Here is a 16,311-nt window from a genome sequence, read left to right as displayed (position 1 = left end):
CCACCAGCACCCCTGCTCCTTGTGGAAAGCCCTGGCATTTAAGGCTGCAGTCCACTCCCTGCTGCTGCCCTGCCTGGGAAAGGGTGCTTGGTGAAGTGCTGGGGCCTCTCTTCCCAGCCTGAGACTTTGGCAGGAGCTCCTGCATTGGGTGGGGATGCAGGTGCCCCATCCAGTTACCTCCTATGTGATCAGCAGGTCCCCAGCCATGGGGCCACCCTGCACTACTTTCTTGCGCATGAATGGGAGGGCAGGCAGCAGCAGTCTCTACTCAGAGCTGGCCAGGGGTGGGGGCAGTCCTCCTTTCATTGCACCTCTGTCCCTGCCTTCCCTATGGTTAGTGCCACTAGCACCCAGTGGGGAGGGAGAGGAGTCCTTTACTGCCACATAGGCCAAAGGTTCCTGTCAGGAGTATAGTGACCCCCACTGATTTTGCTGCCTGTAAGCAAGTCAACCCAGACTTGTGTCAGCAGGGCTCTAATAGAGTAGTGAGTTCTGGCACTTCTCTTTATAGGACTTCAAGCACTGCCAAGCTTGCAAGTTGTCATAAATATAAAGGGAAGGCTAACAACCTTCCTGTATACAGTACTATAAAATCCCTCCTGGCCAAAGGCACAAAATCCTTTAACCCTTTACATGTAAAGAAGCTCAGATAACCTGGCGGGCACCTGATCAAAAGGAGCAATAAGGGGATAAGATACTTTCAAATCTGGGGGTTGGGGGGAGGTTTTGGTCTGTCTGTCCTGTATGCTTGTTGGACACAGATCAAGGAAGCAAGCAATCCAACTCCATTAGAATTAGTAAGTACTAGCAAGGGAATGCGTTAGCTTATTTTTGTTTTGGCTTGTGCTTTTCTCTGTGCTGAGAGGAAGGTGTGTTCCTGGTTTTCTTTTTGTAACTTTAAAGTTTTGGCTGAGCGGGAAATCCTCTGTTTTGAATCTGATTGTCCAGTAAAATTACCTTCCATTTTGATTTTACAGACTTTATTAGCACACTTCCACTTTTTGTGCCAAGGTCAGTAATAAAAAGATTAAATAAGATTGGTCCCAAAACTGATCCCTGAGGAACTCCACTGGTAACCTCCCTCCAGCCTGACAGTTCACCTTGCAGTAGGACCCGCTGTATTCTCCCTGTTAACCAATTCCTTATCCACCTTTCAATTTTCATATTGATCCCCATCTTTTCCTATTTAACTAATATTTCCCCATGTGGCACGGTATCAAACGCCTTACTGAAATCTAGGTAAATTAGATCCACTGCGTTTCCTTGGTCTAAAAAATCCTGTCACTTTCTGAAAGAAGATTGGTTTGGCACCATCTACCTTTTGTAAAACCATGTTGTATTTTGTCCCATTTGACTATTGACCTCAATGTCCTTAACTACTTTCTCCTTCAAATTTTTTCCCAAGACCTTGCATAGTACAGATGTCAAACTAACAGGCCTGTAGTTACCCGGCTCACTTTTTTTTTCCCTTTCTTAAAAATAGGAGCTATGTTAGCAAGTCTCCAATCATACGGTACAACCCCCGAGTTTACAGATTCATTTAAAAATTCTTGCTAATAGGCTTGCAATTTCATGTGCCAATTCCTTTAATATTCTTGGATGAAGATTATCTGGGCCCCCCGATTTAGTCCCATTAAGATGTTTGAGTTTGGCTTATATCTCAGAGATAGTAATATCTACCTCCATATCCTCATTCCCATTTGTCATGCTCCCATTATCCCTAAGATCCTCATTAACCTTATTTAAAGACTGAGGCAAAGTATTTGTTTAGCTATTGGGCCATGCCTAGATTATCCTTGACCTCCACTCCATCCTCGGTGTTTAGCAGCCCCACTTCTTCTTTCTTAGTTTTCTTCTTATTTATATGGCTATAGAACCTTTTACTATTGGTTTTATTTCCCTTTGCAAGGTCCAACTCTACTTGACTTTTAGCCTGTCTCACTTTATCGCTACATGTTCTGAGCTCAATAAGGTAGCTTTCCTTGCTGATCCCTCCCATCTTCCACTCCCTTTCTGCTTTTTCTTAATCACCTCTCTGAGATGCTTGCTCATCCAGCTTGGTCTACAACTCCTGCCTATGAATTTTTCCCCCTTTCTTGGGATGTAGACTTCCGATTCTTTTTGCGAATACAGACTAACACGGCTGCTACTCTGAAACCTGAGACTTCCGATAGCTTCTGCAGCTTTGATTTAAAGTAATCCCAGGCCTCCTCTGCCTTTAGATGCATAAGTTCTTCAGTCTAATCCACTTCCCTAAGTAATTTCCTTAATTTTTTGAAAGTTAGCCCTTTTGAAATCAAAACCCCTAGTTGCAGATTTATTTTTGTTAATCCTTCCATTCAGTTTGAACTGAATTAGCTCATGATCACTTGACCCAAGATTGTCCCTTACAACCATTTCTTCTATGAGGTCCTCACTACTCACCAAAACCAAATCTAAAATGGCATCCCCTCTAGTCGGTTCAGCAACTACTTGATGACCTCTGCGTTTTTGTATGTTTATCTCAATTTATACACACAAACACTGTGAGTTCAGGCTTTCTTCTGAGATTTTTCTATTGTTGATTTCAAACAAGCCATAAAATGTGAGAATCATCACTCTGGTTCCTAGCCAAAACTAGGAAGTTTTTGAAAACAAAACCACACTTTTTTGAAAACAAAAAACAAAACAAAATTGATTCAAAATATTTCAAAACTGAATGTTTCAGGCTTGATTCTGATTCGAGTTTCAGACTTACTTTATTCAAGTTCTTTCATCCATTCTTATTGAAATAGCTATAAGAAATAGTATCTGTAAAACAGTGTAATGGCACAAAAGTTCTAGCCAAGGATGTAAAATGGATAAGTCTGTATATTTTATCAGTATGCTGCCTCCAGGAAATTGTCTTATAGCTTTAAACCTGTAGCATATTCTTACATTCAGAATATTTCTTAGTAGTAGATGTTAGTGAAAGTTCATAAGAAGTGATTCACTTTAACAAAGTCTGCTTATCTTCATATCCATGGTCTGTATAATACAATTCAGTTTAATTTTGCTGATGCAACTGTGACATTAGCATTCATGTACATTTATCAGATCATCATGCAGTAGAATGCATGAAAAGGTAAACAGCTTCTACAGTGTATACAGTTAATACCTTCAGTACAAATTTTATAGTTGACCTGATAGCCTAACTAAATTGATTTTTTTTTCTCTCTTTATCATTCATAAAATATCTAAATTTGTAGGTTTAGATAACCATAGCAAGGTATTTGCGCACTAGGGAGTGATTGCAGGCACCAGTGCAACATTGTATGACATTGAAATGATTTGTAATTCTAAGAATATATTCATTTTTTAAAAATCTGCTCAGTTTAGCTTTTGTCTGAGGATTGCATGGTTTGCCTAGAGATCCTCACTTGCAAAGACAAAGCCCAGATAAAAGAGAAATTCATGTAGCAGAACAAACAAACAAATCTTCCAGGACAAATTGAAAAGTGATGGCATGCATATATTGAATACTTAGACAGTGTTTAATGGCAATGAGTCTAGGTTTCTTGAATATAGGGTGGGCTGTCATGATCCAGCTATGGGGAGTTTTCATACTCTTCAACCATCTGGGAAATGGTCTTTAATGTTCATGTGCATCAAAAGATACATTTTGAACTTCAAAAGGTTATGTAACCCTACATTTAATATACTTATTGTCATCCCACAGTTTGTAGAATGAATTTAATCGCCAATGACATTGCACTCAGGATTCCTCTGGGTAGCAATAACATAAGACAGGACATGAATTATACTGAAATAGTATTCTGCCTTGGATGAATTTGTGCCTCCTCATAAGCCATGCTGGTGGCCTTGATGTGGCAAAGCGGGCACACAAGCTTAGCTCTGTGCTATTGTACTCTATTAATTGCTTGACTAGAAGACAATCATATGACTGGTATAGCCCAATTCATTTGATAAATGATGTATATGTTTCATATAGAGCATTATTTCATTTCAATTGCCAATCCGTACATGGTTTCTAAGGAAACAATTCTAATACTGTTTTTGCAGACATAGCACATCAAGTTAATAACCTTTAGAAAAGGTTGTTCAATAGCCAAGTATAAAGGGGCTACAACCAAATGCATATGTATTGAACTTGTTAGTTGCCGAATGATTAGTGCATAAGGCCTGATTCTGCTGTCACTTTCAATGATGTGAAATGAAAGTCATTGGAGTTAGTGGTGTAAAATTAGGGTAAGCAAGAAGAGGACTAGGACTGTAAAAATCCATATATTAAAAAATAAAAGGATTGGGGCAGATGAATACAAGATGGGTTGTTATTATTGTTGTTAAATATGACAGTGAGATAGCACAACGTATCGCTTATAAGGAACTTCATTAAATGCAAGAAGCAGATTAGTTGTCAATCTGAATAGCCTTTCTTCTACCTTTCTTTAAAGTGGAATCTTTTCTCCATTGAATATTTCAAGTCTGTTTTATAATCTGCTCCTGAAAAGGGACAGAGAAATCACCCAGAGGACTAATCTTTTTCTCATATGTAAATATTCTTCCATACCAAAAAGACTCTTTCTGCTCCTGATTTCTTGTTTCTGTTGTTGTGTTTGCTGTTACAGAACTAGGCATATTCAGTAATGATGCCCTCTGGGATGCTCTCTTCTTTTTTTGTAGGTATTCAAAATAGAAAAGCAAACTTTTCTGACTTTTCTGTCTTAATGACATTAGGTTGTCATAGCCAGGATTTAAGAAGAGCATAGGAAAACAATCCTGTGAGGCATTTTAATCTGTGTATCATATATTTTAAAAATACAATGGAATCCTTTTACAGGGAAATGTGTTACATTTCTGCCCAAGAAAACTGCACCATAAAAGAAGAAAGGACCTTTCAATACTTTCTGATATCCTACAAAGGATGCTTGGGTGACCTGATTCCATCAGTGGCATTAAGTAGGGGCTTAGAAAAATGCAATTTCATGAAGTCTGGAAAACATATATTTTTAAAAAACCTCTGGCACTGGGTTATATAGGGAGGCACTAACACCTACTACTACAAAACAGGAAATTGAAGTGAAATCTTGGTTAAAAACTGTGACATTTTCCATATTAGAAAGTGTTTGAAAGAGACGTTTATGGTTTGCTGGGAGTAAGAGGAACAAATATGGAGAGGACTGATGGATTATTACATATGCTTAGATCGAACACTACAGAAAAAGTGACTGAAGGCACATCAGTAGCATTCTTATTCCTATGAGTTTATAGGACTGTATAAGTGACCTCTGACCACATCATGCATTGGGCCGAGTTTTGATCCATGTAGCTTAGAGTCAGATGGTCCTGTGATTACAGCACCAGGACATAGGAGAACTGGGTTTGATTAATGCCTCTTCCACAGATTTCCTAGGTAAATTACCCAAATTACTCTCTGTGCCTCAGTTCCCACCTATAAAACAGGAATGATACTTCTTTTTATCTACATATGGTCTGTCTCGCCTATTTAAATGATGACCTTTTCAAGGCAAGGACTGTTTCATGCTCTGAGTATGTATGGTGGTTAGCATGGTCTAGTCATCATTGATCTTGATCCGAGCCTCTTGATCAGAGGTGGGCAAACTACGGCCTGCGGGACCGTTCTGCCTGGCCCTTGAGCTCTTGGCTGGGAAGGCTAGCCCCTGGCCCCTCCCCTGCAGCAACACTAGCTCCATCCAGGCGGTGGAGTTGCATGGTCCTGCTGCTCTGAGCGGCATGGTAAGGAGGCGGTGGGGTTCAATAAGGGGCAGAGGGATCCCGGGGCGGCAGTTAAGGGACAGGGAGCATGGGGGGTTGGATAGGTCTGGGAGTCCCGGGGGGCCTGGCAGGGATGTGAATAGGGGTTAGGGGACAAGGAGCAGGGTGAGGTTGGATGGGTCGGGGGTTCTGAGGGGGGCAGTCAGGGCATGGAAAGTGGCAGGGGGCAGATAGGGGGTGGGGGGCCAGGCTGTTTGGGGAGGCACAGCCTTCCCTACCCAGCCCTCCATACAGTTTGGCAACCCCAATGTGGCCCTTGGGCCAAAAAGTTTGCCCACCCCTGCTCTTGATGCTACTATAATAAAAATAATCATGATAAACTGTAATAGTTACCTTTTTTAAACATAGGAAAGACACAGACATTAAACTGAAGCCAGAGCTACTAACAAAGTTATAAACGTTATTCTTTCCCCTGTGTGTCCAATAAGGATGCATATTCATAGATTTTAATGCCAAGGGAGGGACCACAGTTATCCTCTAAACCAGGTTTGCATTTAATATTTAGATCGAAGTAACTACGTCACTCAGGAGTGTGAAAAATCCAGACCCCCGGAGAGGCATAGTTAAGAAGACTTAACCTCCAGTGTAGACATGGCTAGGTTGATGGAAGAATGCTTCCTCCACCTGGTTTCTGCCGCTCGGAAAGGTGGATTATTTACAGCAATGGAAAAACCACTTGTGTTGCTGTAGGAAGCATCTCCACCATAACCCTTGGCAAGTTATTTCAGTGGTAAATTACCTACACTGTTAAATTCAGACTAAAAATGAAAAATTTTATCTAGCTTCAACTTCCAACTATTGGATCTTTTTATACCTTTTGTCTGCTAGTTTAAAAAGCCCTCTATTACCAAATTTCTGTTCCCCATGTTAATACATATAGACTGTGATCAAGTCACTCCTTAACCTGCTCTTTGTTTAACTAAGAAGATTGAGCTTCTTGAGTCTTTTGTTTATAAAGCAGATTCTCCAGTCCTTTAATCCTTCTAATGGCTCTTCTCTGAACCCTTTCCAATTTTTAAACATCCTTTTTGAATTGAAAGACACAGTATTCCAATAGTGGTCACACACACTGCCAAATACAGAGATAATATACCCTCCCTACTCCTACTCGATATTCTCCTGTTTATACCTCTAAGGACAATAATTGTCCTTTTGATCATAGCATTACACTGGGAGCTCGTGTTCAGCCGATTAACCACTACTACTCCCAAATACTTTTAGAGTCATTGCTTCCCGGGACAGATTCCCCAACCTGTAAGAATGGCCTACATTCTCTATTCCTATATGTAAGACTTGCATTTAGCTGTGTTAAAAACACATTTTGTTTGCTTATCCTCATCTTACACTGTGATCTGGATAGCTTGGTATCAGTGACATGACCTCTTCATTATTTACTAATCCCCCAGTCTTTGTGTCTGTATATTTTTAACGGTAATGATAATCAATAACGGAAAAGAACATAAACATGTTAAATAGCATAGGGCCAAGACTGATTCTCATGGTGCCCCATGAGAAACGTACTGACTCGATGATGATTCCCATATACGGTTACATATTGAGACTTTTCAGTTAGCCTTAATTATATTAATCAAAAACTGGCTATGATTTTTTCATGAAGGTCACGGAATCTGTGACCTCATGACTTTAGCTCGCAGTGGCTGGGAGCTGCAGGGTCTCTCTGCCACTCCTTGCTGCCGTACGCAATGGGGAGACCCTGCAGCTCTGAGTCTCCACTGGTGGTGGGGGCCTCTGGAGCTCAGAGCAGGCCCCCTCAGCTGCCTAGCCACTTTAGGTAGTATGAAAACCCTGCAGCGGAGCTCCCCATTCTGTCATGTATATTTTTAGTAAAAGTCAAGGACAGGGCATGGGCTTCCCTGCATTTTTCCTTTATTGCCTGTGACCTGTCCATGACTTACTAAAAATATCCATGACACAATTTTAGCCTTAAATATACGTGCCATGTGTTTTTCTCTATACAAAATTACAGAATATTACATCAACCTTATTACATTTATTAATCAAATTTATGTCATCAAACCGATAAAGTTAGTTTGAAAAGATCTATTTTCCATAAATCCTGTTGCTTGGCATTAATTGAATTACTGTCCTTTCATTTTTATCAATCAATTCCCATATCAGACAATCCAAGATCAATGTCAGGCTGACAACCTATAATTGTCTGAGTCATCCCTTTTATGCTTCTTGAATATTGGCACAACATTAACTTTCTTCTAGTCCTTTGAACTTCCCCAGTGTTCTAAGACTTATTAAAAATCAACAGCCCAGAGTACTTCTCAGCCAGCTTTTTTAAAACTCTTAGATGGAAGTTATCCGGACCTGTAGTTTTAATGTCTAATTTTAGTAGATACTGTTTATGCTCCTTATTTACTGTTAGAATGGATAATATATCATCATACGATATTACAACACCGTCTATTTCCAAAATACAGAACAGAAACATTTATTGAACACGTCTACCTTTTCTGCATTATTATTGACAGTTATACAATTTTCATTTATGAATGGACCAATACCATTGTAAGGATGTCTTTTGTTCTCAATGCATTTGAAAAATGCCGTCTTGTTGTCTAAATTTTGTTGACTGTGGATTTCTCCTTTTGTGTTCCTGATCAATTTTCTAGAATTCCTAGCTTCTGATTTATGTTTGTTACTATCAACTTTCTCTTCCCACCCTCCTCTCTTTTTAAAGAATTGCTTTCCCTTTCCTTTTAAACCAGGTTGGGTTTTTAACCAATGTGGCGTTTTCTGAATTATGGCTTTTTAGCCTTCTATTTAACTTCTCTCCCAACTGATATGACTCTTTCATTCAGCTTTGTGAAATTGGCCCCTTTAAAGTACTAGGGATGATATCCTCAAAAATTTTTAGGTGCCTAACTCCCATTGAAATCAATAGGAGTCAGTTACCTAAATACCAGGGGATCTAGGCCTAAGTATATAAATTACAGGTTTAGACTTTTCTATTTGCACATAGCAAATGTAATCAGGTCACGATCTCTTGTAGCTAAGCTACCAAACATTTTTAGATCTGTTGTTACCCAGGGTTCTTTCAACCCAAAGCTCTTGGTAATTTTTACTCTGTGCAAGGTGGTGTCAGGAAATAAATCAGGGGAGACACGGCCATCCTACTGATAGATGGCTCACGCAAACAGGACAACACGAGTGCTTTCACTTAAAGCTAAACTTTATTTAGTCTCAAGCACTTACACACATCCGCAACAGGTTAGTAAAACACCCTCAATAATTACCAAAGCTGAGTGTGGCTCTTGAGTGGCTCAGCAGCAGCCCATCTGTTGGTGGGGAGCACAAGATGCATCCAGAGGGAGAGTCCCATCCAACTACCTCAAACTTTTCCCCCCTTATTTATACATTAGTAATACAATGACATGTTACTTAAAGAAAACTTGTTAAGCAAGTAGTTTCAAAGGTCAAGCAAGAGATTTCCTTCTGGTAATCGATTAACCAGGTGTGTTTTTTTTTTTTCCAGAGTTTGCATGCCTTGAGGCCATTAAAATGCATGTATCAGCACATTCAACAAAATTCTTATTAATAAGGACATGGAGTCAAGCTGCCCTTTCTGTGGCACACTAAATCCCCTCTGTTCCTGCCTTGGTTAAGCTAAGGCTGCGGCATGGCCAATTTACGACCTGCTGACTTGGCTGCTTTTAGCAATAAGCAATAATGGTTTCAGGCACTTTACTGGTTTGCCAAAATCTCCCTATACACTGTGATCAGTTCTTCTTTACCTGTCAAGATGAGGTTTAATATAGAATTTCTTCATATTGGATGCAAAACTATTTTCATTAGGAAATTATCTTCTATAATATAATATTTAGAAATACCATTGATGATTTAGTATTGTCAGCATGAAACCTCCTGCATATGTCACTCAAATCAAATCAACCCTCCCCTCCCGCCAATTACATAGCTTCTTTTTCACATAATAGATAGGATGACTAGCTCCTTAAGTACCTATTATCTATTATTTGGTGGGCTATAGCAGATACCAAATTAGTATCTCATCTTGTGCTTTATCTATTAGGACATTTATCCCTAGCATTCAAGATAATTTACTTTTGAGTTGTCAATGATTCAAAAAGTAAGGCCATTTTTGACACAGTGCCACTCCCTCTCCCTTTTTGCCCTCTCATTCTTTTCTAAATGGGTCATAACCAGTAGTTTTAACTTTCCAAACATGCTAATCTTCCCACCAGCTTTAAGAAATAATGACTAGGTTGAATTTATGCTCATTAAAGAGCAATTTCAATTCCTTTTGTTTGTTACCCAGGCTCCTAGCATTGGTGTATAGGTGATTAATGAATTTCTTCTCTTCATGTCCTTTGGTTCCTTGATTAATTTTGTTCCCAGCATCTTGATTTTTGTTAGATGAAGGCTTATTTGTTTCCTCTTTTCATCTTCCTCTATATGCATTGTATAGCAACTGAGAATCTGACAATAAGGACAAGTCTCTTCAACAGAAGAAAAGCAAGTAAGGATTAAGCCTAGAGCTTTTAGAAATGTGAGACACTCCTGTGCCAGTTTCAAGAACAATAGTGAATGTGTTTTGACAACTAATCTTGATTCTGTGCCATTTCTGTTGTGTGCCTGCAGAATCTATCTGCTAATCTCCTCAGAACATGAAAATATCCTCTTATCCACTGTGTGTTTATGAGCCTACCATCAAGAAATCAGAAAGACTGCAGTGATAGAAAAGTTGCAAGATAACTTATATGGGATAGGGCTTAATAAACTTTTACTTGGTTTCCCAACAGCACTCCATTATTGACAGTAAAGTGAAAGAAAGCTAAAAGAGCAATAATTTTAGAGATATGAAAAAAAATTGAGGTTTTTTTTTATTTGTCTAGTGTTCCCCATGTGCTAGGTGCCTCACTGACACATTGAAAGAAACGGTCCCTAAGCACCCTGTATTCATAGCCTACATACTAATGATTTTTGTACAAAATACTCATTGTGGGGTATCATTTGAAAATTAATAACACACTGGTTAATATCATTATAAAATATATGTAATAATCCTCTGTGGAATTATGGATACTCACTAATATGCTTTAAAGTCTGTCACTAAAATGTGCGTAAAACAGGCATGTCAGGAAGAGCTGATAAACAGGTTTTCTCCTGACAAAGGAAAGAGGCCGACACCTCAGATCAGATGTGGCCCAAATTCAGTGGACTATTCATTTGTATCAGAAGTTGCAGCAGGAAGAGAGAGTTCGCATAGTAGTAATCACCAGTGGGTAGAGAACCAGCATGGAGCCTTATCTTCCAGATCTCATTGCTTCTATATTCAGCAAGAACATTATTTGAGACTTGAGAAGAATATATTTCAAAGGTACACTGAACTACGTAGAGAGGGAGAGCAAATGCCTAAATTATCCTTCACCTTAAGGAGACAAAGAAACCAAGGGATTTTATCTCAGTGATGAGTTATTGCCTGGCCAACCAATAGAAGGCTGGGAAAACTGTGGGTCAGAGAAAAAAATATCTTGCACAAAGGCTGTTTCATGCTAGATTAAGTTTTAGACTTTTAGATGTATGTTCTCACTTTTGTTTGTAACTATTTCTGACCTTAAACTTGAACTCACTGGAAATCTCTTTCTTTTTGACTAAATAAGTTAGTTTTACTTTTTATTCTAAATCAACCCATTACTGTGTTTGACTTGAAGTGGTTATTAACACCAGCTAACACAACAAACTGCTGTGTGTTTGTCTCTTTAAAGGAATAATGGACCTTATTACTTCTCTGAATGTTCCAGGAGAGGGCTGGCCATTTCAGGGTGGACAGTTTTGGGCCAGTGTGAAACTGGGGGTGTGTAGGGGTCACTTGGCTAGTAGTAACCCAGGCTGGTGTAGACCAGAATGTGGCTGTGGTATAACAAGTAATCTGCTGGAGTCACAACTGGTGAACCAGGGCTGCTTAATACACAGACACTCATTGCATGCTTGTATGCTGGCTAGGAGAAACTAGACAGGGAGCTACAGCAGCAAAGCATTTTAAGCACTTGGGGTTATAGGACAAGTAGTGATACAACCTCTGACTGGTCTGGTTTGAACTCCAGAACATGACAATTATACAGATTAGCAATTGGGGAAAAAGGCAATAACAAATAAGCAAGGAGATCAAAGTTATAAGTACACTTTTTTAAAAAAATGTTATCCCTCTGTTCTAATCAACATTAGCAATGCTTTTTCCACTTTTCCTAGTTTCCTTCTTCCCCATATATGCCACATTCACCTCCAGAATCCCCAGCAAGGAGTGAGAATATCATTTGGTAAAAATATGCTCTAAACTATAGTCCAAAACCTATAATTAGTCTCTCCTTCCAATCATAATGTATGGGAAAGGCTGGGATCGCCAGAGAGGCTAACGTATTGTTTCATCTGCATGATAGAGGGAGAAATTTAGTACTAATACTGATTTGTTCCAGCTGATTCATTTTAACTCCAAAGTAAAAATAAAACTAACCCATTTGAGGATGGTACAAGAAGGAACAGTGAAAAGAAGTTATCTGGCTGAATGCAAATGTCAATAGTACATATTCTCTTACAAAAATAAAAAAAAATCCTTTAATGTAAAAAGAAATAAATTGTGAAAGATAATCTTTGCCAAGACTGTAGTTGAAAAGTTGAAGTAGAATACTTCATTGACTTTTCACTTCTTGGGTAATAGAAAGTTGCTTCACAAATCCAGATTATAGCATCATAGGCGATATGTGCTCCCAGCATTAGGAGAATAAAAGGGATACTCACAATCCCCCAAAGAGAGATTTCCAGAACTAGAATTGTGGACCCCTAGACAATTACTCTTATCCACACAAATGCACAGAATCAGTGGAAGTGAGCTTTTACTAGTTTGCCACAACTCTTGATTGGATAGAATAAAAGTTAAGGGGCAAAAAAAACCCACCCAAAATGGGTTGGGTTACATCCACAGTCCAACTCTACAAAGAATTCCAGTTTCTCTGAATATTCCAGCCTTCCTTGTCTTCACAGGTGACCAATGCAGTAGAGGAGAGAGGTGCCTGAGAAAAATCTCAACCAGTTCTAGGCTGAGTCTTGATGATGGTCTAGCAAAGGATTGTCCTGAGGCCTCCATTTCTAGTGATGACCTTCTGAAGCCACACCATTCACTGGTAAATATGAGAGTGGAAAAAACCTTGGATCTTTCTGGCTCACTCCATCAGGTGCAGAAGACATCCACCATAGAAATATTTGTGAAAATTTATGTCTTGAAATATAAGTTGTAAAACAAGTGTATTTTCCCCAAGCTTATTTACCCTACTCTCCTTAAGAGGCAGTATCAGTGTTCAATTGAAAAGGCAGATGATGGCATATCTGAGCATAACTACCTTTAGAGAAACAGCACACAAAGATAAATATTTGCATATGATAGCTAGTCTTTGTGGAAACCAGAGCTTGTAGCTGATGACATGAACAGTTTCAAGATCAGTTCCCCAAACAAGACTACTTATAGATTAGCTGTTTATCACTTACAACTTCCCGTTTTACATGTGACAGTTACTTATATTCCTTTTGGTTGTTGCAAATTTTAAAGCACATATTTGCAATATCCAGCCTTTCCATACTACTGCAATTAGTATATTTTATAGTTAAAAACACTTGCTTTGATAAACAAGAGATTACATTAAGAAACTAAACTTTCCATTCTGACTATCAATAAAAGCCAAACATCTTAATTTCATCATTCTGTATTATTACAAATTATTCTGAAAGTTTTCTAGGGGTTTGCTTCACTTAATAGATCTTTGCTTTGCAATAGACCCTTTGCTATACATTCACCTTTTGTTATACCCCCCCAATCCAGCATTTTAGCTCCTAACCCTTTCATTAAAATGTCAAATGCATGCCAGATTCCTTTAAAAGTTGGCCAAATTTTGTGCAATCAGCGGCCAGGTTTGGTGTGGACCCGCTCATTCCCTACTGATCTTGGGGAGGGATTAAAAGTTTTGTTCAAAACCACACGAAACTCTGCAGATTTCAATTGAATTGAATCTAGAAATCAAAGCAAGATGCAGGGGTTGTGCATCCACACAAACTGAATCAAACAAATGACAAAGAACAAGGTTAAATCCCTTGAGAATGGGCATCTTACTTTTATGCAGCTCTAGTCAGCATCTGTGTGGCTTCTCTAAACTTAGTCAGAAATAGTGTTAAATAAAAAGAGTTATCTTCTCTCTTTATCAGATTGTTTTATATTAATTGCTATATTTTACTATAATTCTTTATTGTTGCATAATTCCTGTATCACAGTGCTGTTTATACTTGACAAAGATGAAAAAAGCTATTAATACAAGTACATATTCCATACCACTTATTCTACTTTCTAACCATAACTGCTATTGAGATTTATCACTGAGAAAAAGTCACAAGACCAGAACATCTATTAAGTCATGGTAATAGTATGTGACCCTACGCATGCAACAAAAAAAGTTAATGTGGGCCTGATAGTCTAATTTATGTTATCTGGCTGCACCTGGAGGGTGGTCTTGGCTTAATTAAATATGAAGACCAGCTGGGAAAGGAATTGAGTTGTGACTATGAAGGAAGGACATCTGGAGCAGAAGGGGATTAGGTTGGCTGTGAGGGACTAGAGGGAAGGGTTTGGCTGTTTGCTCAGGCTGGCTGTGCTAAACTGGCTGGTCAGGAGCAGATAGAAGTGATAATAAATTGTAGTAAAACCAGACTAGAAAATGTGGATAGGAAAAAAGATTGAGGAAGACTGGATGCAAACAAGGAAAAGGAAAAGAGTAGATTCTTTAGAATCAGCAGCAGGTACAATAAGTGCGAAGGCAGGAATGGAACATAGGAGAAAATTACTTAATAGTAAAATCCCTAGCTAAGGACAAAAAGATAGGAGACTTTAACTCCCTGAGGATTGCAGAGTGTTTCAAAAAAGTGTTGGAGACATCGTAAGAGCTAGGAAACTACCTTCTGGAGACTTGTTAGTGGAATGCAAAAGCAAAGAACAAGTAAGGAAGCTCCTTAAGATAAAGGTGCTAGAAAGCTAAAAATAAATTGTTAGCTACCCAGATTCCTAAGTGGAAAAAAGAGGGGTAGTGTATGATGTGCTACTTGAAGTGCTAGAAGAGAAAATAAAACAAGGAACAGATGAAGAAAAGGTGATACATGCTAGGAGGCTAATTAGCAGAAAGGAATGTGATAGCCCTCAATAGCTGTGCTAGTCACATTTAAGGGAAGGATACTTCAAGACAGAGTAACTTTAGAACATCAGATATTCTGGACTCGGCCATACATACCTCCTTCATTGAGATGCTACAGGTGTCAAGATTTGGTGTCACAGCAAATAATCGCAAGGGTAAAATTATGGTACAGCAATTGTGGAGTTGACCATTCATAGAAAAAGTGTGAGGAAGGGAAAGAACAAAAATTCTGTAGCTGTGGAGAAACACACAGGTCAACATATGGAGGCTGTGCTGAAGCAAAGGAAGCTAAAGAAATACAAAAAACAAAATAATTAGCATCTCATATGCAGAAGCTGCTAGGAGACATCTAAAAGTGGGGGGGGGGGAAAGTAGACCAATAGGGGAACAGGGATTAGCAAGCAACAAAATACTGGGAAGGAAGTAATGAGTGATATCTGAGTAAAAGGAGATGACGTGCTAGTTATAGAACAAAATTCATTGCATTTATGATTTGTCATAAATTAGTTGTTTTCAGACAGGAGAGAAAAGAAAAACAATAAGAATTATAGATATAGTTCTGAAAAGTACCTCTGAGTGAGCAACCTAAGTGAAAAAAGGATTGAAGGTTAAGAGAATGGGGTGGTTATTTATAGCTAGAAAGCACAGTTGTATAGCCCATGGGCAGGAATTAAAGAAACGTTATTGATATTGAAAAAGCCTGATATACTATGCATACAAGAGACTTGGCTAACAGAAAAACTAGACTATAAAATCCCATGATATGGTATATTTAGACATGATAGATTAATAGAAAAGAGTGGGAAGAATTCAAACTACCTTGAAGTATTGTTTAAAAAGCTCAATATTGAGTATAATGCTATTGAGGTACTGATACAAAAAAATCCTCCTGTCTCTCAAACTGTATAATGTTTATAACCCCTGCAGGAATCTAGATGCTGAAAGAATTGTAGATGTCATATGTCCATAAATTATTTGCAGTGATCTGATCAGTCACAACCAATTTTGGGGAAATAGGACAAATGATAATTATGGAAAATATTGAGCAATTTTTAAATATAATAATTTAATAATATTAGATGATGGAATACCTACTAGTCCAATACAGTGGATAGAAGCCTTTCTTGGCTAGACCTAGCAATAGCTTTTAGTAACATAGCAAGCAAATACAGCTGAGAAATTTACAGAGAGGAGGGAATGGGTAGTGAACCCTTCCTGATGTTAATTACTTATCAAGGAAAAAGAAATATTGAAGACAATATATACAATAATATCCCCCCCTTGGAATCTAGAAAAAGTAAACTGGAAACTCTTTAGA

This window comes from Dermochelys coriacea, chromosome 4 (genome assembly GCF_009764565.3).
Source record: "Dermochelys coriacea isolate rDerCor1 chromosome 4, rDerCor1.pri.v4, whole genome shotgun sequence".
NCBI lineage: Eukaryota > Metazoa > Chordata > Testudines > Dermochelyidae > Dermochelys > Dermochelys coriacea.
The sequence above is the reverse complement of the archived record's forward strand: the minus strand, read 5'-3'. Positions refer to the sequence as shown.